Here is a 16,528-nt window from a genome sequence, read left to right on the forward strand (position 1 = left end):
TGGGATCCCAGCTCTGTCTAACCTCAGACCAGGATCTCAACCTCTCTGAGCCCTTGTCTTCCACAATATTTACCTGGCGGAATAGCTGAGAGAGTTAAATATGTGTTGAGGCCATAGTGCCTGGTGCTGTTCGAGAAATGGTAGCTTTTTCTTTATATCCTTATGTTCCACAACAGGCTTTCCAGGGCAGCAGAAGGCCCTGCCAGTCACACAGGCAGCCAAAATCAATTCTGATGTTCTAGTGCTGAAATGCAACCTGTTATTCTAGACTTCTCCATGCAAGTTAGAGGTGTTGGAATGCCTACCTTTAAACAAATATGTATTTATTTTGAGAGAGAGAGAGAGAAAGAGAGAGAGCACGGGGAGGGGCAGAGGGAGAATCCCAAGTGGGGCTCAATCCCACAAACCAGGAGATCATGACCTGAGCTGAAATCAAGAGTTGGGATGCTTAACCGAATGAGCCACCCAGAGTCCCCTGAATGCCTACTTTTTAAAAATTTCAGTATAATTAGCATACAGCATTATATTAATTTCAGTATACAATATGGTGATTCAACAATTCTATGCATTACTCAGTGCTCGGTGCCTCCTCTTGAACACGAAGAACGAGATGCCAGAAGACATCACAGATCTGTAAAAGCAGACAACCAGAATGATTTCTCAATACCTCTCCCGATGCTTTTCATCTCAGAAGAAGACTGACAGATGTGTGAGGAAGGAAGCATAATGTATTTAGATTTTAATGAAGCATCTATTTTCCCCCACGCTGACAAGTTGCCAACAAAGAAAAGGTAAATATTTTCAGAGCTCCAATATTAGCTTTAAATGTGAATGGTTCTCTGGAAATGCCAACAGGAAGAAAAACAGTAATTGTTTCTCTAATGGAAATGAAAGACCCATCCATTTACTGTACATTGTCCGGAACAACAACAACAAAATTTGGACCAATCATGTGGAAGGCCAGTGAGCTCCAGGCGGTGGGCGTGCTCACAGGTGCGGCAGCGCTGCAGGCTTCAGAGCTCACGGTGACAGGGCGAATGTGCTGACGGGTCCACCCCGAGGACCGGTCTGTGGGAGGATCACTGAAGAGAAGGAAGATGGTGCTTATGCGTTCTGGTGTGCACAGAAGCTGTGTCCAGGAGCGAATCACACAGGCTGGCCTCACTTTAAACAAGATGTGCTTTCCTATAAAACTGCCTGGACCCAATAATATTTTACATGCCCCGGAGAACCTGCTGAAATGAAGGACTGTACAAGTCTCTTGGTCAAGTGTAAATAACCAACAGCACTTTTTCCATAGTGACCTGTCCTTCCTCCCCTCTCCCTGCTACGAATTTATAGTGTGACTTTCCAAATTACCAGCCTAGCAACGTGCTGTTGACCCTGTGAAGTGGCATGAGACACAGCAGTTCCCCCGAATTTTCTGAAGAACCTCCATGTTAAAAGGCATGGCAAGGTCAGTGTGACCAGATTTGGAGACAGGGTATAAAGAGGTATTTAAGCTAAAATGAGGCCGGTCCTAATTCACTATGCCCGGTGCCCTTATAAGAAGAGGAAATTCAGGGGGCACCTGGGTGGCTCAGTCGGTTAAGCATCCAACTCTTGATTTTGGCTCACATCATGATCTCACGGTTTGTGAGTTCCAGCCCCGCATCAGGCTCTGCATTGACTGTGTGGATCCTGCTTGGAATTCTCTCTCTCCCTCTCTTCTCTGCCATGTGCATGCTCTCTCTCTCTCTCTGTCTCTCTCTCTCAAAAAATAAACTTAAAAAAAAAAAGAAGAGGAAATCCAGATATGGGCAACGCACAGACCAAGTGGTGACCATAGGAGGACACAGTGAGAAGCAGCCATCTGCAAGCCAAGGAGAGAGGCCTCAGTAGAAACCAAACTTGCCAAAAGCTTGATCTTGGACTTTAAGCCGCCATAATTGACAGAAAATAAATTTCAGCTGGTGAGCAAGGAGGCACCAACTAAATGTATTTAGATTTTAAATCTTTTGGCTTCTGAAGGGGACAAGAAGATGGTAACAAAAAAAGGGGGCAAGGAGAAGAACACACACACACACACACGCACACACCCCAATGCAAGAAGTCAGTGATCATCCCAGCTTGTTAATGTCTAGAGGAAGGCAGGGGAGCAGGATGAGCTGGGCCCACTTTTGTTTATTGAGAAGTAATATATTTTGCCTTCAGCAAGTGAATGGCAATGCAAGAGCAATGAACAGCAGCAAGTAAAATTAGACTGTAGCTTCCTAAGTGTGACAAATAGGTCTCCCCAACAAATTTTGTTCATTAATCCTGAGTTTATTTTAGTAAATCCACAGAAAATTGGTTTTTGGGGTCCTCCCCCCCAATAAACCCACAGTACATTCTGTTCTATGAGCAGACATTCTGGGCCAAGTGAGGTTTCAAAAGTTGTTTGGAATTGTTACAAACCGAAAAGGTTTCTGTCAACTCTCCTTATTGCCTAAGACAGTAACAGGGCTCTCAAATCTCTAAATATGGCCATACATGACAGCCTTGTTCAACAAACACCAGGGAGCTGTGGTCTGCTAAGTTGTCGGGACACATCTACATTCACCATTGTCACAGGAAATTCTTACAGACCAGTGGTTGACGCTCACGCCAAGTTTCTCTTGGTCTCCTACTCCGTTTTTGATCTCCTGATAGAGCCACGCCATTTCTTTCCAGAGTGGAAATGCAGCAGTAGCCACTGGTGTGCCAGGAAACTCATGGGCATGTCCTACCCTGGAGCCCGGGGTCAATGAGATGAGGCCCATGCTAGGTAGGGTCTTGCATTAACCATGCCTTTTATTTTCTGTTATTCTGATGCTTTGACGTCTTGGGGCCTTGTGGACCCTGAAGGGATCCACACCCCAGGGCTGGCCAATTCCTCAAAATAGTAAAGAACTCTTCCAGGAGGCATGTCTTCCATGTGCAAATTAATCAAATCCAGAGCCCACACTTTCAACAGCCTCTTGTGCTCTGGGCCCCCCTCCATTTGCCCTAATCCCCGCATGACCAAGTACCAGACCACTAAGGACAGCCCCTAAGCCCCAGAGCCCACCGAAATGATTCAAATGAGCCATCCTCACTCTGTTGACTCTGCCATGCCCACTTCTTCCTGCAGAAACCACTATAAGCCACTATTTCCCTGGCTCCCTCTGCCTCCAGACCAGCTTCTGAGGCTTCCCCTCCTGGCCTCCGCCGTGTGGAGAACTCTCATCTTGGGAACTGTGAGTAACAAACTTTGTTCGATGCCATTGTCTCCTGATCTGTTGGCCTCGCCGTGCTTAAATAATAACAACTAGAGCTTAAAACAGGTCACTCGTTCATAATCAGGTTCTGCTGATTTTTCAAAGAATGGTAAAAACCAGAAGAGCCTCAGTCGCTACCTTGAGATTTGACATCTAGACTGGCTCTCATGGTCTCCCCACCAGAGATCAGGGGCCAGAGAGCAACAGTGGCTCACACAGGGGCCCGCAGAGAGTCAGGGGGGTCGGCGGCTGGGGACACTGGGCACAACAGCATGCTTCCAAGCCAGCTGGGGCACCCACATATCCGCTCTGCGTGTGGCGACAGTGAGGGACCCTGAACAGGATGTGCACCTGTGACAGCGAGCACAGGCCCTGAACTGGCTCCTGAAGGAGACCAGCACATGGCAACAACAAGACACTCACATGGCCTCGAACAAAGGCCATCTTAGGCTCAGCTTGTCACTTAGACTTGAATGTGCCCTCTCCCTGTCTATCTATCTGTCTCACATACACCCAGAAGCAGCTCATCCAGTGTTTGTGAGGGCAAGCTGGGAACTGGATTGTGCACCCCAGGGCATTCAAGAGCCAGTCTTATCTGTCTTCTGGGGGTGGCTGCAACAAGGTGGCTTGCAGAGGGCATGGCCGCCCAGGAGAGACAGGGGTGAAGCAGCTATGGCTGGTTCTTGTCCATCTCCTCCTTCCCAGGGATCCTGCTTCACTTAGGGATATTCAGACCCAGCAGGCAGGGGCCTTTGATGAGAATGTGGGGTGAAGGTTAGGGAGGTGGGGAACCCCAGCTCCTTGAGAGCTCAGCTCTGAAGTAGGAGCTGCGCACATTCATGAAATCCCCCCCCATAACTTCCAAAGCACGTTAAATCCTACTGCCGTTGAAAATATACTTGGAGCCTTTGAAGATTAATCTGTAGGTTCAACTGTCCTCTTAAAATGCTCACAAGCCTAAACTGTTTAATGGAAACGCTAATGAGACTTGAGAGTTCTGTGACTCTGAATTAACATAATTAACTAATTTATGAGTGTGGATTAATTTAGCTGTTATGTACTTAACATTTTCATGTGTATGAAAGGAAAAACATGATTCAGTCCCGAGCAAAATATGGAACAAAAACACCAACGGAAATTTGGCTGTTGGCTGTGTCACTTTTCCTTCCCAGAAACCGAGTAAACACAGGCTAAAAAGATGCTCGGACTTCTTGAGGCCTGAGCAGGGGAGATTTTCTGTTTCTAAGTGTCTGCCAGGTCCCCCGAGGTAGGGGGTGTCCTGGCAGCCTCCAGCTCCCTTGCTCCCTTGCTGCCCGCACCCCAGCAGCCTTGGGATCTGCTGGTCATGTTTCTACACATCCAGAACCAGGGCACGCTGGGGTCAAAAAATGCTGTGTCCCAGGCAACACTTGTCCTGCCTCAGGAAAATGTCTGAATCGCATTAAGCATCAGGACAGGTGAGAAGCTTACCAAAAGCTAGGCTCTTCCTAAAGTTCAAGGGCAAGGGCTTCACTCACCTGCCCCATGGGATGCTGGGAGCAGCCCTGAAGCCAAGAAGCCCTAATGCAGTGGCCAGGCTCAGATGCCTCCCAGGATGGTAGGGAAGGCTCTGTCCCAGGGAGCACACCTTGTAGGTGAGCCTCTGTGGCTGCTGAGCTGATGACTGGTGGACACGGCCAAGTCTGAGAGTTTGCCCACCACCAATGCCAACCTGAAGCAGAAGGGCCAGAGCATTATGGGGAGCAGAGCAACAAGAAGGGAAACTATCCATAGGGCTGAATTTTTTTTTTTTAAAGGTTAACTGAGTGAGAGTGAAGAAAGGTGTATTTTAAAGACCTCGAAGGTTTTTGTTGTTGTCCTTCAAATGCAAGTGCTTGACTTAAGCTTTAATTGCTTAAGGCATCCATTTCAAAGAGCCCTCGTCTTCAAAGACTATTTTTCCTGAGTAAACATTGCCAGCCACCTTAGATAAAGGGCCAGGCCACTTCCCTCCTCCACTGAGGTGCCTTTGTTTTAGAGATCTCAATTGATTTTGATAACTGACCATTTGGGCCACTTGTCTTTTCCTAGCACTTTGAATTCTCGCTCTCACATTTTATTAATTTATTTTGTTAAACATTTTATTTTTAAGTAATGTCTGCAGGCCACCTTGGGGCTTGAACTCACAACCCCAAGATCAAGAGTCGCATGTTCTACTGACTGAGCCAGCCAGGTGCCCTGCCCATATTTTAAATTGACCAATAGAGTGAGCCCATGAAGCCCTAGGTTCCCACCCTCAGCCCCAGTGAGAGCAGACGCCTCAATACATCCCACCTGTGCATGCACTCTTTCTCTCTCTCTCTCTCTCTCTCACTCTCTGTATCTCCAACCCTGCTATGTGGCCCACAGGTGTGCTGTGTCAATTCCAGGTCATTGGTAATAAACTTCTATTTTTCTGTTTCCTGATGGTTTTGCTGAAGGGTATTTTGCAATCATAAGAACCACAAGGGGCCATCCAGTTGTAACACTGGTTTGGAAAGGGGAGATGTCTGCGTCAGGCTCACCTGAGGCTCCGGTGAGCGACACCCCCCCACCCCCGGCATTTCTAGCCAATAGCAAAGGATAGCATTACTATCAATAGGCTGAGATGGGCATAAAACAAAAGGTTAAGTGAGAAGAGAGGCCAAGAATGACCCATCTGTACCCTCCTATGTTATTCCCACCATGAGAGGAGGTTGAAAAATCTAGCTTATTCTATTTTAGGCTAGAATAAGGAAACAAGGTCGAAATTATGTTTGGAAGGAATATGAATTCAGTCAAGGACAAGAATACATATGCACGCCACGGAACCTTCTTTTTTGCTTCTGTTCCTGCTCACAGGGCTTGGTGGCAGCTGTCTTCACCCCATCCCCGCTATGTCCCAGCATTAAAGAGATACCACCGCAAAGGGACAATCCAGGCTTCAAGTCAACGGGTCTGAGTTCACATCTTGGCTCTGCCTCCTAGTGGTTGTGTGAGCCTGGGCATGGTGGGTAACCTCTCTGATTATCGGTTTCCCCTGGTAGAAAATGGCTGTAGTAATTCCAACTCAGGATCGGTCTGAGGATGAGATGTCAACAGCAAGCGGTGAGAGCTGTTACTATCATCACAATAAAAACACTAAGGAGATTGGACCATGCAGGAAAACAGTGATCAGTCTACCTCTCCTTGGGGCCCAAATCCTCAGAGATAACATGAAAAAGAGAAGGAAAAAAAAAATCAGTAAAAGCCTTGGAAAACAAGATCAGAAGATGAGACCTTTCAAGGAACTGTGGAAAGACAGCAAGCAGATGGGATTAACCAGCAGGAAGTTTCAGAAGGGTTTGAAATCCCGGGACCCAGAGGCCTGGTGTGCAAACACAGGAGGGGTCCCTGAGCAGGCATCAGTGTGGGGAGCTAAAGAAGCAGGTTGGCCTCCACCTCCTCCAGGCTGAGCAGTGAGCAGCAGCAGGCTTTATTCAGATGCCAACACTGAGGCCAGAGAAGGTGGGACAGGGAGGCCACCAACCACCCTGCCAGAAGTAATATGATCCAGCAGCAGGTCCCACCCCTGCTCACGTCATAGACAGACTGCTGCCATCAGGACTGACAAACACCACAAGCAGACAAGGATCTGTGAGCACAAACACAAGTGCACACAACCAATAATCAGCAATTAGGAGGAAAACCAACCTCAAGGAAGAGAACCCCCAAATGAAAAAGGTAAACAGAATGGCATCAATAAGAGGAAGCCAAGGAGATAATGGTTAATGCAGCAAATGGGAAAAAATTCCCGAAGTAAGTATTGTTAATATCTTTAAAATGATGCAATAAAGTAGTGCGTCTTTGAAAAAAATCAACTAGAAGACTTCTGCTTCCAGGAACATGGAGTAGAAGCACTTCTCCCCATTCTTCCTCCTAAGAAAAGCCAAAACTCTGGACACTGTGTAAGAATGAGACATAAGACTCTGAAAGGTAGAGAGAAGGCAGACTATCCAGAGATCTCAGGACCCAAGGAACAACATGGTGGTAAGTTCCCTGGGATTCTTTTTGTCTCACATATCTGGGGACTTGGAAATGGAGATGCTGGCAGCCTGGAAGTGTCAATGGGAACAGACCAAAAAAGAATCCCCCAAAGCCTATTCCCTCTAGCCAAAGCACCAAGGAAGGGCAACACAGCAAGAGAGAAACTTTTCACACAAGAGCCACTCTACTCTAGCCAAACGCCACAGACGACATTGTGGTACTACCTCTACCCACAGCAGCAAAGACCAAGTGGGGAGCCTAGACCTTTACCCCTGCAAGGCTGTAATGAGGAACCTCAACATCCCTCCTAGTTGATATCAGAAAAGGGCAATTAAGGAGCGGGTCTTTTCCCTTGCCAACCAAAAAAGGGGCTCATTCCCATAGTGTCAGTAAAGATCTTGTGGGGAAGCTTGGCCTTCCACCCTACCTGGCAGTGAGAAGATGTCTCTCCCTCCCCACTGGAGTCATATCAGGAGGTCTGGTGGTGAGTCAGAATTTTCATCATCAACCACAGTAACGAGGTGAACCCCTGCAGTGTCAATAGAGACCACATGGTAAGCTGGAACTCACACCCTGCTCAGCACTGAGGAGAAGCTCTCCCATTCTCAGATGCCAACGGTGGGTAAGTGAGTGGACCTGGATGTCTACCTACATCTGGCAATGATGAAGCAGTGGGGCCCCCTTCAGCAACCTTGTAGTGTCAGAGAAAGCCATCTAAAACAGAAGGTTTAAATAAGATCCAGAGAGTCGCCTGGATGGCTCAGTTGGTTAAGGGTCTGACTTCGGCTCAGGTTATGATCTTGCAGTCTGTGAGTTTGAGGCCCACGTCACACTCTCTGCTGACAGCTCAGAGCCTGAAGCCTGCTTCGGATTCTGTGTTTCCCTCTCTCTCTGCTCCTCCCCTGCTTGTACTCTGTCTCTCTCTCTCAAAATAATAAACATTAAACAAACAAACAAACAAATAAATAAATAAGATCCAGAGCTTCATAACATAATACAAATATGTACAGGTTTCAACTGAAAATCATACATCATACCAAGAACTAGCAACGCCTCAGACGGAATGATAAAAGACAATTAATAGATGCCAACACTGAGGTAACAGGGAATGTCAGAATAATATGATAAAGATTTTAAAGCAGCCATAATGAAAACATTTCTATGAGCAATTACAAATATGCTTGAAACAAATGAACAAATATATAAAACCTCAATAAAGATATAGAAAGTCTCGGCAAAGAAATAGAAGACAGCAATATGAAATAATATGAAAGTTGAAATTTTAGAATTGAAAATATAATAAAGTAAAAAATGAAATGAAAGAGTTTGACAACAGAATGCAGTGGACAGAAAGAAGAAAGACAGAGTGAATTGGAAGACAGAAAATAGAAATTGTCCAGTCTGACAACAAAGAGAAAACAGACTAAAAAATAAAACAAAATAACAACAACAAACTCAATAAAAGTAAACAGAGTCTGAGAGACTTCTGGAACTATAACAAAAGATCTAACATTCATGTCATTGGAGTCCCAGAAGGAGAGGAGAAGTAGGGAAGGGCTGAAGAAGTACTAGAAGATATAATGACTAAACTCTATCCAAGTCTGGCAAGACACATAAACCTTCAGCTACAATAGGCTTTCCTTCTCTTGAGTTTTCTAAATTATGTTTGATGAACAAAACAAAAATTATACTGTCTGATGTGGTTCTAGATGTATATAGAGAAGTATTTCAGACAATTACAAAGAGGAGAGGGTAATAGGATGTAAGAGAGGTAAGGTTTCCATACCTCACTCAAGCTGGTAAAATGATAACACTCAAAGACTGTGATATGTATATATAATGTAATACCACGAGCAATCACTAAGAAAGCTATACAAGAAGATAAACTTTAAAAGGCTAGAGATAAACAAAATGGATTCTAAAAAGCATTCAAGTTACCCATATGAAGGCAAGAAAACAAAAGAAACTAAAAACAGAAAGAACAAACAGAAAACAAAAGATAAAATAGCAGACTTAAGTCCTAACACACTAGTAATTACAGTAAGTATAAATGGTCTAAATATGGCAATTAGAAGACAGAGATTGGCAGGATGGATTAAAAAACATGGCTCAAATATATGCTGTGTACAAGAAACTCACTTCAAATATAACAATACAGGGGTGCCTGGGTGGCTCAGTCAGCTAAGTGTCCGACTTCGGCTCAGGTCACGATCTCGCAGTTTGTGGGTTCGAGCCCCGCGTCGGGCTCTGTGCTGACAGCTCAGAGCCTGGAGCCTGTTTCAGATTCTGTGCCTCCCTCTCTCTCTGACCCACCCTGTTCATGCTCTATCTCTCTCTCTCTCAAAAATAAATAAACGTTAAAAAAAACAAAAACAAATATAGCAATACAGGTAGGATGAAAGTAAAGGATAGAAAAAATATGTCATTATAGATCATTAATATCAAAACTTAAATCAAAACCAATCTAGCTATATTAATATGAGACAGACTATAGAGCAAAGGAAATTATTATAGACAGAAACAGACATTTTATAATGATAAAAGGACTAATTCACCAAAAGATGTAGTAATCAAAATGTATAAGCACCAAACAATAAGCTGCAAAATGTTTGAACAAAAACTGATAGAACCTAAAGGAGAAATATACAAATCCAGTTATAGTTGAAGACTTCAACACTCTTCTCACAACAATTAAGAGGACAACTAAACATATAATCAGTAAGGATATAGATGAATTCATCAACACCATCATCAAAAAGTTTCTCATCAATGTTTTTAAAACACTCCACTCAACAACAGGAGAATACACATTCTTTACAAGTGCCAACAAAACTTATACCAAAATCAATTAGATCCTGTGTCATAAAACAAATCTCATGAAATTCAAAAGAATGGAACTAACACAGAATGTGTTCTCCTACCACAGTGGAATCAAACTAGTAATCAGTAACAGAAAGATAACAGAAAAATCTCCAAACACTTGGAAACAAAATACTTCTAAATAATTGATGGGTGCAAGAAGTCTCAATGAAAAAAAAAAAACAAAACACTGAACTTAACAAAATTGAAAATACAATGTATCAACATATGGGAGGGGCACCTGAGTGGCTCCCTCCATTAAGCATCTGATTCTTGATTTTGGCTCAGGTCATGATGTCATGGTTTTGTGAGTTTGAGCCCCACTCGGGTTCTGCGCTGACAGTGCAGAGCCTGCTTGGGATTCTTTCTCTCTTTCTTTCTTTCTCTGCCCCTCCCCCACTCACACTGTCTCTGTCTCTCTCAAAATAAATGAATAAACTTAAGAAAAAAAAGTTAAAAAATATGGGAGACACAGCTAAACTGCTGAGAGGGAAATTTATAGCATTATTTGTTTATGTTAGAAAAGAGGAAAAGTCTTAAATCAATAACCTAAGCATTCACTTTAAGATCCTAGAAAAAGAAAAGCTAACTAAGCAAGCCCAAAGTAAGATGAAGGAAGGAAACAGTGTAGATAAGAGCACAAGACAATGACATTGAAAACAAAAACACTGGAATAAGTGTAACAAAGAGCTGGTTTTTTGAAAAGATCTACAAAATTGATAAACTTCTAGCAAGAATGAGAATGACAAAGAAAAAAAAGACACAAATTAACAGTTTCAGGAATGAAAGAGGATATCACCACAGACTCTACAAACACCAAAAGTGTATATAAGGTAATACTACAAACAACTCTACACACATAAATTCGACAACTTAGACAAATGGACCACATCCTCAAAAAATACAAACTAGTACAACTCACTCAATATGAAATGGATAATTTGAATAGCCTTATAACTTTTCAAGAAATTGAATTTGTAATTAAAAAAAAATCTCCCCCAAAGATCTCTAGGTCTATATGGTTTCACTGGAAGATTCTACCAAAAGTTTAAAGAATTAATACCAATTCTACACAATCACTCTCAGAACATAAAAGATGAGGGAACACTTGCCAATTCTTTTACTGAAGCTAGCATCACCCTGATTAAAAAAAACAAAAACAAAAAGACTAGACAAAGGTGGTGAAAGAAAGAAAGAAAGAAAGAAAGAAAGAAAGAAAGAAAGAGAAAGGAAGGAGGAAAAAGAAAATAAGTGACCAAAACTCCTCATGAATATATACACAAATATCCTTAATAAAATAATGGTAAACAGATTTCAATAACATATAAAAAGAAAATACCATTACCAAATGGGATTTATTCCATAGATTCTATGCTAGATCAATATCCAAAAATGAACCAATATAACCTACCATATTAACAAGCTAAAGAAGAAAAATCACATAATCATATCACTCACTAAAGAAAAAGCAGTGACAAAATTCAACACTCATTCATTTTTAAAAAAATTGTCAAAAACTAGAAACGGAAGGAAACATTGTCAGCTTGCTAAAGGGCATCTACAAAACCTATAGGTAAAATCATACATAACAGTGAAAGTCTTAATGCTTTCTTCCTAAAATCGGGAACAAGGTAAGGATGTTTACTCTAGGTTGGAAGTTCAAGGCAGGGCAATAAGTCAAGAAAAGATAAAAGGCGTGTAGATCAGAAAGAAGAAATAAAATTACCCCTATTTGCAGATGACATTATCAAGCATAACACCTCAAGGAATCTACTCTTAGAACAAGTCAGTGAGTTCAGAAAGATCGCAGGATACAAGATCAACATACCAAAAGCAATTACATTTTTATACATTAACAATGAACACATGGATATCAAAATTCAAAATGCAATGCTCTTTATCATTGCTAAAAATAAAATGCAACTTTTAGGTGTAAATATAAACAAAAAATGTATAGGACTTGTACACTGAAAGCCACACAGTACTGATAAAAGAAACTAAAGACCTAAACAAATGGAGAGACACAGTGGATGAGTTAAAAGACTCAGCTTAGTAAAGATGTCAATTATCCCAACTGATGTATAGGTTTAACGCAATCCTTACCAAAAGCCTAGCAAGATTTTTCTGTAGATATTGACAAGATAATGATAAAACCTGTATGGAAAGGCAAAAGAACTAGAACAACTAAAATAATTTGAAAAAGAAAGTGGGAGCAATCAGTTTACCGTGTTTCAAAACTTATATATTGCCACAGTAATCAAGACTGTGCTGCACTGGCAGAGGGACAGACACATAGATCAATGGACTGAACATAGAACCCAGAAAGACACACAAACATGCCCATCTGAATTTTGACAAAAGTGCAAAAGTAACTCAATGGAAAAAAGACATGCATTGCAACAAAAGGTGCTGGAAAAATTGGACATCCATAGGCAAACAAAACAAGAAAGCATGACCTGTCTTACACCTTATACAAAATCAACTCACAGTGTATCTTCAAAGATGGAATTCAAATGTAAAACATAAAACCATAAAACTTTTATCAAAAAAAAACATAGAATATCTTTGGAATCTAAGACAAGGCAAGGAGTTCTTTGATATCAAAGACCTCGATCTATAAAAGGAAAAATTGCTAAGTGGATTTCATCAAAATTAAAGCTTTTACTCTGCAAAAAACCCTGTTAAAGAGAATGAAGACACAAGCTACACAATGGGAGAAAATATTCACAAACAACATAATCATCAAAGGACTAGTAGGTAGGATATGTAAAAAACCATCAACAGTAAACAGTTAAAAAAAATCAAACATTACAATTAGAAAATGAACAAAAGATATGAAGAGACATTTCATATATATATATATATATATATATATATATATATATATATATGACAAACACATGAAAAGATTTCCAATATAACTAGCCTTGGGGAAATGAAAATTAATATCACTACATACTTATCAGAAGGGATATAATTAAAAAGTGATGTTACCAATTACTGGCAAGCATGCAAAGAAACTGTATCATTCATATATTGCTAGTGGAAATGTAAAATGCTACAGCTTCTCTGGAAAATAATTTGCCAGTTTCTTGAAAAAATAAACCTGTAACTTATACAACCCAGTAATTGCACTCCTGGGTATTTATCCCAAAGAAATGAAGACTAATTTCACATAACCTATACAAGAATATTTCTAGATGCTTTATTTTAATAACCCAAACCTAGGAACAATCCAGATGTCCTTCAATGGGTGACTGTGGTACATCCATATCACAGAACACTACTTTTCAACAAAAAGGAACAAACGACTGATAAACACAGCAACCTAGATGAATCTCTAAAGAATCACAGTAAGGTGAAAACACCAATCCCAAAGGCTACATAGTATATAGTTTCATTTATATAATATTCTTGAAATGACAAAATTATAGAAATGGGAAACTGATTATTGGTTGTGAAGGCATTAAGGAATGGGGTTACAGCATGAGTAGGTGTGGCTATAAAAAGGACAACATGAAGGATCCTTTTGGTGGTGGAACTATTCTGTATCTTGACTGTATCTGTGTCAATATCCTGGTTGTAATATTGTACTGCTGTTTTGCAAGACATTGCCATTATGGACAACTGGGTAAAGGATATGTTGGATCTCTGTGTATTATTTCTTACAATTGTATGTGAATCTACCATTATTTCAAATAAAACTTTAATTTAAAATATCAACCAGAAGTTCTAGAAGGGAACCTATTTTCAACATTTACCAACTGAATAGATAGGGTATCAGAGAGCTGGAAGACTGAGTTTAGGGATTCTCCCAGCACCCAAGACAATGGTGACCAAAGAAGCTGGTCCACCTTTATGGTTAAGCTGACATAACTGTTGTTGCATAATGTAAACCTGTTAATAACAATAACGAGTGAAAATCCTGGATGTCCCCAATTTGGGGAGGTGATGAAGGAGAAGAGAAGATGGCAGAAGGAAGGAGAACTATGGTAAGGTTCTTGTTTTGCTCAGGAGAAGGGGGATATGTACTGATTAATGCTAAGCAGTGTAGGAGAATATAAATTCAAGTACGTGTGCTTCAGGTGATGAGAAAGACAGAAATTTCAAGCCATCAGGATGAAAGGGAACAAAGAAGAGAGAAAGAAACTTTATCTATCTGGCAAAGGGCAGGGAAGTAACGAAACAGAAAGAAAGAAAAAACAGAAAAAATAAAGAAACTAAGTAAGTTAATTAAGAGAAAGGAAAATATGGTAACAGATATAAACCTAAATACATCTGAAATCAGAACAGGTGTGAACATATCAAGTTCTCTCTTTGAAGCAATTCTTAGATTGCACACACACAAAAAAATGTAAATGAAGCCAGATACATGCCGTTTACAGAACTAAGGTTAAAAATAAAAGAATGAAAAATATATGAGGAAAATGATCATAAAATAACTTAGCAGGTATGGCAGTATTATTACCAGCCAAAGAACAATTAAAGGCAAAAAGAGAATGAAACAGAGAGGATTTTTACAGTGATTAAAGAAAGATTCATCACACCAGCAAGAGATGATAACATTTGTGCGCCTTGTAACATAGCTATGAAATTTATACACCAAAGATTGAGAGAAACCAACAAATCCACAGTCACCATGGAGACAAACATCCCTTCTCGGAAACTGACCAGCCAGATGGAGTGCAAGACTCCCAAACCTTTGAATGAGTTTGATCAGGCACACAGGTGACAGAGATTCCTACAGGCACCAGGAAGGCAGGACAAATGGCTGAGGTAGACAGGTCTATCAAGCTAAGCAGTGAGGGAGATACATGAACAGCTCTTTGAAAGAACAGCCACTGTTCCAGCTAACTGTTGCCATGAAGTGATGAGGTCCAGCATGGCCAGAGCTTCTGATTTTTCAAGACAAACTCCAAATCTGTATTTTAATGTAAAATCCCTTGATTTGTAAATATTCACTTACGTTAAAAAACAAAAACAAAAAAACATTTGTGTGGGTCACACAAAACACACATATAGGCCAAGGCAATCTGTGGGCCCCCAGTTGCAACCTCTGATCTAGTTTATATAGATTTTTGTACTCAATAAGCATAGAATAAAAACTCTTCAAAAACCCACTGGGATATTTACAAAAATTGAACATGCATTATACCACAAAGAAACACTCAACAAATTCCAAAAGGCAGAAATTATACAGAACACAGTCTCTGATCTCAATGCAATGAAGTTAGCATAGCATGTTGCAATGAAAATTAGCAACAAAAGGAGTGCCAAAAAAAAATCTATCCAGTTGGAAAAAAATTTAAATCCCTTATAAATAACTCTTGAGTTGAAAAGAAAAATCAAAGCTGAAAAAAATTATTCAGCAACAAATAACAATAAGAGCACTGTAAAATTAAAGCCAGAGATAGGTAATGAGAAGAAAATCTATAGAACACTTATTTCCTTATTAGAGTACATCAAAGCCTGAAAATAAGAACTATGCATTCTTTTCATGGAGCTAGTAAAAGACACCAATAATAAAAATTAAAAAGCCAAAGGAATTATTAATAAGAAAAGAAAAGTAGAATTCATAGTTAGAAAACAAAAAACTCAAATAATAATAATAATAAGGATCAAAATCTTGCTCTTGGGAAAAAATCTATTTCATACAATAGCACATTTATCTAGTCTAATCAAGGAAAAAAAGGAAAGATGCCACAAATAAGATTAAGAACAATTACAAGTATGAATGTGGAGGATATGTCTTTTAAATTATAAGAATACAATATTAAATTTATAGGTCATAAATTTGAAAATCTGGAGAAATGAATAATTTTGTAGGAAAATTTAACTACCAAAATTTCCTCAGGGGGAAATAGAAAACCTGAATAGACTTAGTCCTTTGAAGAGTCACCCTGTCTGGTCAGACTGATTTTTCAGCCCTGGCAACATTTAAGAAAGCAGGCAATGTCCACAGTATATGAACTGTTTCAGAGCACAGTAAAAGATAGAAAACTTCCTTACTCATTCTATAAAACCAACATAATTCTGATACCCAAACTAGAGACAGACATCACAAAACACAGTAACTGTAGTTCAATCTATCTTACAAATAAAGATTAAAAAACCAGGTATAAAACATTAACAATTGAACATGGCAAGCAGTGTATTAAAAGAACAATACTCATAATCAGGTAGAACTTATTCTAAGAATGGAAGAATGAAATTTCCATTGTTAGGAAATCTATTACTATAATTTACTAAATTAAACAGATTAAATAGTAAACTTGAAAAGCAATATAATTACCTCAGTAGATGCTTTTTAAAAAGCATGTGATAAAAGTCAATAGATCCATTCCTGATCAAACCTCTTAGAAATCTAGGAATATAAAAATTTCCTTAAT

At 40.2% G+C, this 16,528-nt stretch overlaps 1 protein-coding gene across 2 annotated transcripts in view; it reads right to left on the reverse strand.

Annotated features, from left to right (window-relative positions):
* The window catches only part of PCSK6 (proprotein convertase subtilisin/kexin type 6), a 191,294-nt gene that overhangs the window by 94,809 nt on the left and 79,957 nt on the right, over positions 1-16,528 (reverse strand). The gene's annotated exons all lie outside the window — the stretch shown is intronic.

The sequence above is a fragment of the Panthera pardus genome, unplaced genomic scaffold (assembly GCF_024362965.1).
Source record: "Panthera pardus isolate Hobbes unplaced genomic scaffold, ASM2436296v1 HiC_scaffold_24, whole genome shotgun sequence".
In the NCBI taxonomy this organism is placed as follows: domain Eukaryota; kingdom Metazoa; phylum Chordata; class Mammalia; order Carnivora; family Felidae; genus Panthera; species Panthera pardus.